The following is an 11,809-nucleotide window of genomic DNA, read 5'->3' as shown; positions in this document are numbered from 1 at the left end:
AAAAAAAAAGTGAGGAATCTAGACTAAGGTGAATTTCTGTTTCATACTTTATATTCATTTGTGACTTGTTAATACCATGCTTTAACTTTTGGTCAGCCCTGAGGGGGTCAGGCAGTTGGACTAGATAGTTGTTGTACGTCCGTTTCAACTGGAACTGTTCTATTAATAATGTTAAATGCAAATTACTGCATTTAGCAGATTTTATGGTGATATGAGGCTTACATTTTTATTTTAAAGTTCCTTGTGTGTGCTTTAGTCTTAATGACTCTCTATGGTTCATGAAATAGTTTAATAAACTTTCTGGAAATGACATGTTTAAATGGTCAGTGTAATAATTTTTTTTTTTTTTGCAAGTATACGGCTCAGTGTTGCTGAATAGGTTAGTGATCTGGTTGCAAATGCCACTTGGTAGCGGACAACGATTATTCAGACAAATGCTACCAGAAGCATCACAAAACTATTGTATAACTTGTCATAAATAGCTGTTTTCACACAAATGGACTTAAAGGAGAGAATAGTGTGGGTATAAGGTATGTATTAAGATCTTTAGTAGGTATGATAAAGAATAATCCAAGTAGATCCCTTTTTCAAAACATTCGCTTTAAAAACTGCACAAGGAATTGAACCTACCTAGTTTATGCTAAAATAAAAAAGTGAACACATGGCTTATGACAGATCATGAGAAGTATGACTCAAGATGTCAGCTAGCTGTAGTTTTGGAATGTGTCAAAGCTGATTTGCTTCATTTACTTCAGGTTTTGTGCATTTGTGAGGATGTGTAAAACTGAAGGGTCTTGAGCAGGATAAAATGACAACTGTATTGCATATGTAGTTCTAATGTTTGTGGTTAAACCAACAAAAATCAGTAATTATTAATCTTTGAGAGACAAGTTCAGATTCTGTAGACATGAAGTACAGTTTCAGATAGAATTACAGAAAGGGCAGTATTTGTTAAGGTTTTGCACTCCTGTTTGATAGGAGCAGAGGAGAACAAAAGCTAAGGAAATGGATCGGGGCTGTTGATGACAGAAACTGTACATAGCTTTGTCACTTCTTACAGCTATTTTAGTATTTTAGGGCTCTCCGGCTTTGTATTTTGACTTTAAGTAGAAAAAAGCATTTGCATGTTACTGGTAAGAAAAATGAATCAAAATAGCAAGTTCTGAATTCAGGGATTATTTTTTATTGCTTCTGATGGGATGCCTGTCTGATGACATAGAATTTAAGTCATTTTAAATGAACTGATCTGTACATTCAACTGTAATTTTATAAAAAATATAGCGTCTAGTATTTTTGAAAGAGAATCCTTTTTCTTTTTTTAACTTGTGTGAATTTTGTAAATCATTTAACTTTTAGGCAGTCAAATTCAGACAGCTTGCAAGGCCTTCTACAAATGTAATGTGATTCACAGAAGGAAAGCCCCATTTTCCTGGAAATAGCTAAACATTTCCTGCCGATGGGAAGTAGTGAATGAATTCCTTGTTTTGCTTTGCTTGCTGTGCAGGTTTTGTTTTACCTATTAAACTCTTTACCTGAACCCAGGAGTTTTTGTTCTTTTACATTTCTGATTCTCTTCCCCATCCCACTGAGGGGGAGTGAGCAAGCAGCTGTGTGGGGCTGAGCTGCTGGCTGGGGTTAAACCATGACAAGAGCAAAAAAGAAAACTTTTCCTCCCTCACTAGAAGGTTAGGTTGTTGTTGTTGGGAATTACTGGGCGTAAGCATGGCTTTTCCAGAGCCTGTTTCAGAGATCAGCACTCTTTATGTTAACAAACTGCTAGAATACGTGAATGAAGCAATTTCAGTGTGTTGGATAGGAGCGCATTTGGTGAAGAATGAGGTATATTACTGTTAGTTTGGTATAATGAAAAAGCATCATTCTGCCTGAAATGTCAGTCGTGGCCTTCTCTAGTTGCAGAGACATTGCAAGCTTTTACTGCAGTACCTTTTTTTTTCCTTCTGCAAAGTAAATCTCTGAAGACATGTTTCAGGCTGTATGAAGGATAAAACTACTACTTGCCAAATCCTGTACAAGAACTGAAGGAAACAGTTTATATCTTCCTTTTTAATTGCATATATTAAATTTTCTTTGTTATAGTCTAATCTGACAATAGTTTATATGTTTTAAAAATGCTGTTCCTTAACCAAAAGCTTTATGTTAATAGGATTTTACTGTTGTTACATACACTTAGGAGTTTTTTCTCCTTGTTATGTAAGATGGTCTTTTGATCTAGAATTACAGTAATTCAAAAGAGTGAACTGGTTCTGCCTGGACAGTCATTAATACTTGCTCAGTATTATTATAATCAAGTGGTGAGAAGATCTGTTGTTGATAATAGGAGCTTGTTTTGGTACTGTACAGTTGAAAATTATGAGCAGTTACAAAACCTGATCATGTTTGTAGCCTAGTAGAGGACCACATATGCCAATTTTAGAGTTGGATTACTTAAGCTAACTTAGTTGTTTAAAAACTTTAGATGTAAAAAAAAAAATTAAAATCCAGTTGTGGAACTTTGTCAAGGTCTTGTGACTTAGCTGAGTTGAGGCAAAACGATTTTGTGTTGTCTTCTACAAACCTATGTTATTAGGCATACGTGAATCTTCCAAGAATTCTGTAGATGTTGCTGTCCTTACAGTTTTTGTCTGGTGTAACTTAAGTTGGCCAGACCATTATTTAAATATTATATTGAATACATACTTTAAATTTTTTTTACTGTCATTTTAAAGGAGCTTATTAGTCTATGACCAACTGTGCCTTGAAGTGAGAAAGTAGTAAATACCAACAGTTCTCTGTACAAAGTAGCATGTGCTGAATAGAAGACTTAATTAGGACCAGCTGGAATGAATTATTGTACTTAAAGGTCATTATTTGTTTTTATCCTTAATATACTATAATTTTCTTACAAATTTGTGTAACAATCTGGGAAAAAAAAGATTAAACCAGTAGTTCTTAAAAAATATTGTGTTCTTTATCAAATGTTTTGTTTGCTCTTTCATATAATAGGTGAAATATTACAGACACTTGGCACCTGATCACTTGCTTCAAATATGCCATCGACTTGGACCGCTTCTAGAGCAAGAAATTCCCCAAAGTGTCCCTGGAGTGCAGACGTTATTAGGAGCTGGCAGACAGTCTTTGCTTCGTACAAACAAAAGTATGAAAATTTTATGAGAATTTTCAGCATTCTTGATATTTCATGCCTTTTCTGTATTTTTGCATGGAAAAAATGCTTGCCTACATTTTCTGTGTATTTTTTTTTAAATAGGTTGCAAACATGTTGTATGGAAGGGATCTGCTCTTGCTGCGCTACATTGTGGGAGGCCTCCAGAGTCTCCTGTAAATTATGGCAGTCCACCTAGTATAGGTAAGTCATGTTTATTCTGGCATTGTCATACCTAACTCTCAGGGTGATTGATTCTTGTGATGATGAGAGCTAAATAGTAGTTTGTGTCATAGACCTTACCTTTAGTATTATTTTTATTAAGATGTTGTGTTGTCATATTTACCAGTTTGTATGCAGGGAAGAAATGGGTATGGTGAATGTATATACTAGGTCTGCTCTGAAGCTAATTTTATTTTTGAAGTATGAAATGGTATAAAATACATTTCAACAGTGAATACATAAAAATAAAACTCTCCTAAAGCTGTAATAAAGGTGTCAGTAGATAAATATATGTACTATATACCAACTTAAACCCAAGACAGCATGGCCTGCACCTGTTGTTGAGGAGAGTATCACATAGACTGTTAACAGTTTTCTTTGGAAATATTTGAGTGTCTTGTAGTGTCTTTTTTCTGCACTCTGGTCTATTCAGTAATTTTGTAGCTGTGCTTTAGTTTCCTATGTGGTATCATGAAGCATGCATGCGCTGGCTGTACCATTGTAAAACTGAAGCTGGAGATTAGAGCTATTCTTTTTCTTTAGTTATTTTTAAGCTCTCATGTGGTCACTAAAACATATTTGTTAGCTTTCAACCTTTTTACTAGAAGATACATGGGTTTTTTAGTTGCTGGAGGAATCAAGATGTGTGATATCTTAGGAGATTAATTTCTTTTGTCCTGGATAGGAAAATGTGCAAAATCACTAGTCTCTCTTCACCTTTTTCTGATGATGTCCAGGGAAGGGGGAATGATTAAGGCCAAATTATCAGTGTGCATTATACCAAAACAGTGGTTGCAGATATATGTGCAGTGTTGAATGAGAGTGAGCAGAGAATATCCCAATTGTTTCCTGATCAGGTGCAGCTGCTGCAAAGACAGAGATTTCTGTCTTGTCAAAAAAGAGAAGATTATTGGGGAACTAATGAGTAAGAATGTACAAATACATAGCCAGGTGCTTTTCAGAACAGAGGCATTTTTAAAATGGTGACTTAACCATTATAGTTTTTAAATTTCTAAACTCCTTTTGGAGGCTGTTGGTAACCTGTAAGTTTTCAATGAGTTGGGAGATATGTAATTGAGAGTAGCTTAATTTGCGCTATTTATATTATTTCTAATGTTGAAGAAACTCAAGACCAAATCTCAAAATTAATCCCATTACACTTTACCCAGAGAATTAATAGTTCTCTCAACAGCTGAAGCAGAAGCATGCTTACAGCTAAAGAGCTCTTGGGTTGAGCACAGCCAATTTTGATTTGGTCAGATGGCATTTAGCGTGGTGTTAGCTCTTCCATTTTAAAGCACAAGTTTTGCGCTTTCCATGCTATTTCTGTAGATCCTGGAAGAGAACATGGTTTTTCTGGGTGTTTAAGTTTTCAGAACCTTCTTAGCTAATGTGTGTATTGGTCAGAGGTGGTTCACTTGTGTAGGGCCTGAATCCATTCCATGTGGTTTTGTTTAGAGCTGCTCTTGGTATTCATGTAGAGAGTTGTTTCTGCATGGTGCTCTAGATGCAGGGGACAAAATGCTTGTGGCTGAATAGAATAATTACCCTCTTAAGTGGCTGTGCATTGGCTTGAAGACTGTAAACTTGGAAAATCTTGGGCTAAAATAGCAGGTATTTCTTCAAGGTGACTGGAGGACTGAGCTTTCTAATAACCAAGATTTCTTTAGTGGTTGCATTACGTTTTCCTTTAGTTGGGAATAAATTTTAAAACACGTTGGAGAAATCGATGGAAGACGACTGTTTTGTATTGTACTGTAGCTTGCTCCACGGTATATATTTTTTCAAGGGAAAAAGACCAGTGTGTGAAATCCATGGCAGCTGGAGTTCAAAGAAAGTTGTAGAGTTGCTGTGGCAGTGGAATTAAATGTTAAGAAAAATAGCTTTCAGACTCTTTCTAGGGAAGAAAAAGTAAGACTTTCTAAATAAATGTTATTTTTATTGAACCTTTTGCAGAGCACTGAATATTTTGCAAAATTATAGTTATTTCAACATGCTGCTTTTTTCATGACCAGTAATTTCCTTTTCCAAACATTGAGATAAGTGCTGGTAACTGAAGGTTTTCAACTGTGAAGTGTATTCAGATTTTTTTTGGATGTCTGGTTCAGAGCTGTGTGTTAAAGCATTTGTTTTTTATTTATCCTGTTCTAATCTGATCCTCTCAAAATCATGAACTAGAATGACACTACTTTTATATATCAAGCTAGAAAATTTTGGTTTGTTTCCTTAAATAACTATTCAGGTTTCCCCTGGGAAAACTGTATATTGTGTATTTGCCCAACAAAAAAAAAATAATTGGAACCTATTCTTCAGGCTGTATGTATGCATTTCGGGTGGAGAACGCACTAATGATTGAGGAACAGTAAAGATACTGAAGTCTTTCTGTCTTGTGCAGGAAAACTTAATTTACATTTCAGTGAACATACGCAAGTAGTCATTTGGTTCCTAGCCTGATGAATCAGTGCAATTATGATGCTGATGGGATGTTCTTTAGAATTAAATTTTTGTGTATGTTGTGCCAGCTGCCTTGTAGGTAGCTGACTTATATGCAGTTAAAATACATCTGTACAAAATTTTTCTTCAGAAAACTACAGAATATCTTAAAACATAATAAGAGAGAAACAAAAATTGGATACTGAATAATCTCTGTCCAGTTACTATCACTTGTGCAACATATAAAAAGTTGCTGAAGTGCTTAATTAAGAACATAGAGCTTTGTCATATGCTAATTTGTTTTGTTAAAGGTCCTGTCGTCTTGGATGCAGAAACAGGAAAAAGAATTTTTCAATAATGTTCAGGGGCTGCTGAAAAAGCATAGAACTAAAGCGTAAAGCTTAGGGCTTTGAGCTCAAGGCTCTTGAGGAAGCTGGCCACTCAGGTGTAAAAGACCTGAATGAAATTAGCAGTTCTCCCCAGACAACAAACAATATTTTTCCTCACCAGTGAATATATCTGCCTTTCAAATAAACTATTTCATGGTCTTGCTGAATCGTCCACTTCAAGAAAAATTCTGAGTCATTTTGCACTTTTTTCACTGTTTATTAAATGACGATGCTGTTTTGGTTGTAAAGAGAATGTGATGTTCTGAAAGTGGTATCTGTTTTTAGAACTATAGTAGATACTTTAGGCCTAAAAACTGACCTAAGAGTACTTCATTAACTATATTATTCTGTTAATTATAGTAAAAAACTAAAGAAAAGATCACCTTGTGTTAAAGGATCTGTGTAAAAGTAACATCTTCTTACATGCTTATTCAAATCTAAAGTGAATAATACTGAAGTAAATGACTACTTGTTATTCAAGAAGAAATGAACTATAGAAGTCTTCTGGAACTTTGAATAACATACTAACTGGATAAATATATAGTGAAAGCAAATGGAATTGCACTGAAGTCAGGGAACAGCTCGGAAATGCTTGAGATTTTATAGATTTTAGATCTCATTTGTTTTTATGTTCTGTCTTTCAAAACATCTTGCCTCCTGTCTGAATTAATATGGGTTGGCAGTTACTATCATTGAGCAAATTAATATTATATGTAAAGTTGTAGATGTCTGTAGAATTTTTATATTTTCAGAAGTGTTCCAGTGAGGAGTCTGTATACTTTTACCTTCATGAAGTGCCCAGAGACAGATTCTAGCTTGATGAAATTGTGGGCTTAACCACTTTACTTGGTTGACAATCACCTATAAGCCAGGAGACTTAGAGTACTGCACAGAGTTTATAAGTTGAACAGAAAAATGGTGAGAGGGTAATTCAGATTAATTCAAGCTGCTTTTTTGATCTTGGGCATATTTACAGAAGGGGTTAAAAAGTGCCCAGCAACCAAAACTGAGTGCTTGATATGTGTAGTCTTACTAGGTTGGAGAGTGAAAGGAGGAGTCTAGCAGTCTCTCTCATTACTATTTTTAACAGCTCTGAATGCCTTGCTATACATTAGAGGCATGTCTAGCCTCTCAGCTTAATGAAACTTGATTCAATATGGGTAAGAGTTGTAAGTGAAATATATTCTTTAAGTATCCTTCCAGGTTTCTTCTGAATCTGGTTCTATTTTTGTGCGAATGGAGGGTAAATAAAAGTGAATTCTGTCTTCAGAATAGAACTTTCATTAGTTAAATAAACTCCAGAAAGGAAGAAAATGAACGATAAACCATAATGATTTTTATGTGTGTTGTTTTTTTTTTTAAATGTAAACTGTACTTGGTACAAAAGTAAATTGGGTTTATCACTGATTCATGTATAAGGCAGGTTACTATCCCTCATCTTTACAGCATATTTCATGTTCCAGGGTAAGACCATGTAAATAAGTAGCTTTTATAAAACTAAAATAAGAAACCCAAGGGGGAAAAAAAAAAAACCCAGCATGGCTAATACTGCCATATAGTTCAGACTCCCAAATTTATCTTACTTTTCCAGATCAATGGTTTTCTCTGAGCTGCTTGTTCAGTTTTGGGTGGGGAGTAGAGACATTCTAAAGCTTTGAAGGCATTCAGCTGGTGCCTGTTGCATGCCTTTTGAGTGGGAGAAAAATCTATACCCTTTCATAAGTTCCACTGAAAACTCCCACCACTGTAACTTCATCATCTTTATGTTTGATTTTTAAATTGTTCTCAGGGGCACCAAACAAATATGGTGATCTTGACTCTTGGAGATGTGTGGTTTTCAGATTAAGGTTGTTGGCAGCAATGAATTGTAACACTAGAAGTGAGATGTTAGTAAAATGGAACTTTGCTTTTTTAAGTTGGTTTAGAAGCCCAACTCTCCATTCATGCTTTAGGTTCCTGAGTGGCCCTTATAAAAAAGGAATTTAAACTCTTATTGTTAGAGCCTTTGGGTAAAGAATGACATGTTTCTCACCCTACTCCCCTCTTTCCTCTTTCTTCCCCTTTCTTCCCCCCCACTTTCCTCTTTCTTCCCCTTTCCTCCCCCCACTTCTTCCCTCTTTTTTTTTTTTTTCTCCTTCTAGTAAAAGGTCCTGAACAACTTGTTGTATTTGACCCTGCTTTCAAAGGAGGATTAGATGATTTTCAGATATCCCTTCCAACTTCAACCATTTTGTGATTCTGCAGTAATAAAAGTCAAAGTTCTGGCATTATATCTGGTGAGAGACGTTAAGGGAGCACAAAAAGGGCTTCTACAGGTCTTAACCAGCAGCAGAAGCAACAGTAGGGCCTGCTGCTGAATAAGGCAGGGGAACTGGTGCCAAAGGACCATGGAAAAGCTAGTGCTTCAGTGCCTTCTTGGCTTGTGTTTTCACGGATAATACCAGCCTAGGGCTACTCTTGAATACGGTATAAATGTTCCTGGTGGTCAGGAGAGCTTCTTGAGGACTAGAAGAGAACAAATGTCACACTGCCTTGAAGTAAGGCAAGAAGGAGACTGATGAAGTAAAGGTGGGTCCTTCGTGCCTCAGTCTTTGGACAAGTGATGAAGTAAATACCTCTGGAAACCAGCATACCAAGGACAAGAATGGTTGAGGATAGTTGGCATTGATCTGTGAAGAAGTCATGCCTGACTAGCCCGATAGATTTTAAATAAGTGGCTTAGAGGATGAGGGGACAGTAATGACTATTGTTTATCCTGGCTTCAGCAAGACTTTGTAAACTGGCTCCCATTCTCACTGACAAACTGGTAAGATATGGGCAGAAGTGCTGGGCTCAAAGGGTTGTGATTAGCAGAATGAATTCCAGTGACTGGCACGAGGGCCAGTCATTAATGGTATACTTCAAGGGTTGATGCTACAGCCAGCACTGTTCAGCATCTTCACTAATAACCTGGATGATCAAATGGGAAGTTTTGCAGACAATGCAAAACTAGGAGGGGTGATTGATGGATCAAATAGTCTGTGTTGCCATTCAGTGGGGACCTTGACAGGCTGGAGAAATGGGTCAACAGGAATCTGATGAAGTTCCACAAAGAGAAGTGCAAAAGTCTTGCCCCTGGGCAGGAGTAATGTCATGCACCACTGGACATTGGGGGCTGACTGGCTGGAAAGCAGTTTGTAGAAAATAAGCTCACTGTTCTGGTGTTGAACATGTCAGACATTGAGTCTACAATGTGCCCTTGGATACAAAACCCAAGCAGCATCCTGTGCTGCTGGAAGCAGTGCATTGCTGTTAGATTAAGAGTGTTCCTTTCCCTCTACTCAGCACAGGTGAGATCACACCTGAAGTGCTGGATCTGGCTCTGGGCTCCTCAGAACAAGAAATACATAGACAGACTGGAGCTAGTCTAGCAAAGGACCAGGAAGATGATGAAGGGATTGAGGTATCTGTCATCCAAGGAGAAGCCAAGAGAGCCGAGATTATTTAGCCTTGAGAAGAGAAAGCATGGGGGCAGGGTCATCAGTGGGTATAAATACCTGAATGGGAGGGTGTTATGAAAATGGAGCCAGACTCTTCTCATTCAATACCTACTGACAGAACAGAGGCCATGAACACAAACTGAAATAGAGGAACTTCAATTTGAACATAAGAAAATACCTTTGGGGAGTCGTCAGAGCTCTGACACAGGTTGCCCAGAGAGGTTGCAAAGTCTTCATCCTTGGAGATACTCAAAACCTGACTGGATACAGCCGTGAGTGACCTGCTCTAGCTGACCATGCTTGAGCAGTGGGGTTGGGCTACATGATCTCTAGAGGTTCCTTCCCACCTCAACCATTCCGTGGTTCTGTGACAGCAGACTATTTCAGTCTTTGAGGCTGGTCATATTGTGTGAAGATGAGCCCAATTACTTAAAAACTAGAAGCCAATTCATTTTATTTGGAACCAACTGGTAAATAGCATTTTAAATGATAAAAATCTATGGCAAAGTGTTCTACATGTTCAAAACATCAACAAAACACATAGCTTTCATAGACATTGGTTGTTACTGATCAGTCAGCTTTGTTTTTAAGAAGAATCCTGATTTTGAAACCAAAATGTCATTTGGAAGGAACTGGTGGATTATCACGCTGTGTTGTACAACCACTTATTAACATCTGCTTTTTTTTTTGTTTGTTTTTAATTTATTTGTTTATTTTAAAGCAGGGTCTCATGTGTGAGTAGCAGACAGGTGTGTAAAGCTAAGTTGATAATAATTTCCTTGGTTGGTCAGGCATTGGATGGGAGTTTTTTCTGTGCAGTGTCTACTTCACAGTGCCCTTCCAGCAAGAAGCAGTCAATCTCTGTTCTTTCTTCCTTTCCACCCTTCTTTTCTTCATGTTGCTTGGCTTGCTGTAAGGCCTAACCAGCACTACCTAACCCTTTCTGGGATAAAGTCTCATCCTCCTGCCTTCTCTTATTATGTATGGTTTGTGGCTCCCACTGCAGCTGTTTACCTGCTTATACCTTACCCAGTAATGAATACCTTTGTTCATACTGACTCATTTGTGTGAGGCTAAGCAAAATTTAAGCAAACACAGAAAACTGCTAATGTGGCTAAAATAAGAGAGATATGAGACTTGCTGTCACAGGGTTTTCTAAAATCACTTTTTTCCACATGCAGTTAAAATCAAGCTAAAATAGAGTAATGACCACATAAGGTCTGACAAGCGTTGGTGATAGGTATGGGTAACAATCACTGTAAAACCAAAGGCCAGTAATTAGTATATAGGTGTTACTGCTATTAATGGTTGGTAGCCTTTCTCACCTTGGCTTGCACCAGAAAAATCAATGTTATTGTTTGGCTGCAGGAATTTATTTTTGAGAGACAGTTTTTACCTGTACTTGGGAGAAGAAAATTATATGTGACTGGGTTAGCAAAATGTGCAGATGACACACTGAACTTGTCAGTGTTTGGAATAAAAAGTGGTAATAGGTCAGTTAAAGAAATCAAGCTGGATCACTTGGTGAAGTCAGTGAGAGTATATATGAATAGTTAAATGGAAGGGCATATTGAAGAACAATAGTGGATGTGAGAATTTAGTTTAAAACAATTAAAAAAATCAGTCTGAGAAGTATTTTTTAAAAAGTTAAATGTTTATGGACAGTGTTCAAATGTGCAGGAGATTGTTTCTTCCCCTTCCCTGCTGCCAACTGTGTGATTTTAGTAAAATATTTTCTTACAGTGGAATGTAAGTTTGTAATACTGATTTCTTCCATGTCAAATCATTTTTTAATTAACTTAATTTTATTTTTAACCAGTTTTGGGTTTTTTGCATGTTTTAAGTTTTGATCAAGGCCAAAGAGTGAGATTGATTCCCAGGATGGCGTTTTTTTGGTATCGCAGTGTTACCTCATATTTCCTCTGCTAGGTTGATAGTTATGGAAGAAGGGGTCTTCTCACGTGTTGAGTTTCCCAGGGATATGTGAACGAACTAGTAGCAAGCTGCCTATTACCACTTCACACCAGCGAGAATATCATCAGGAATACTGGCTTAGGCTCTGTTAAACTTCATGTTCTTCAGTGATTTAAAAAACCCCAAACAACCAACAACAAACCCACCCACCC

General features: G+C 37.0%; 1 protein-coding gene across 3 annotated transcripts in view; it reads left to right on the top strand.

Moving 5' to 3' along the window:
* The first annotated feature begins 3,008 nt into the window (after window positions 1-3,008).
* PHIP (pleckstrin homology domain interacting protein) overlaps window positions 3,009-11,809 on the top strand; it is a 106,373-nt gene continuing 97,572 nt past the window's right edge. For 2 of the 3 annotated variants that reach the window (XM_026845215.1, XM_026845213.1), the window contains exons 1-2: window positions 3,009-3,154; window positions 3,266-3,364. The gene's annotated coding sequence lies outside the window, so the exon portion shown is untranslated. Of the gene's footprint in view, window positions 3,155-3,265; window positions 3,365-11,809 lie in introns of those variants that run through there. The other variant, XM_026845212.1, reaches the window with a different exon arrangement.

The sequence above is a fragment of the Athene cunicularia genome (assembly GCF_003259725.1).
Source record: "Athene cunicularia isolate RWA chromosome 3 unlocalized genomic scaffold, athCun1 chr3_part1, whole genome shotgun sequence".
Lineage (NCBI taxonomy): Eukaryota > Metazoa > Chordata > Aves > Strigiformes > Strigidae > Athene > Athene cunicularia.
The sequence above is the reverse complement of the archived record's forward strand: the minus strand, read 5'-3'. Positions and strand labels throughout refer to the sequence as shown.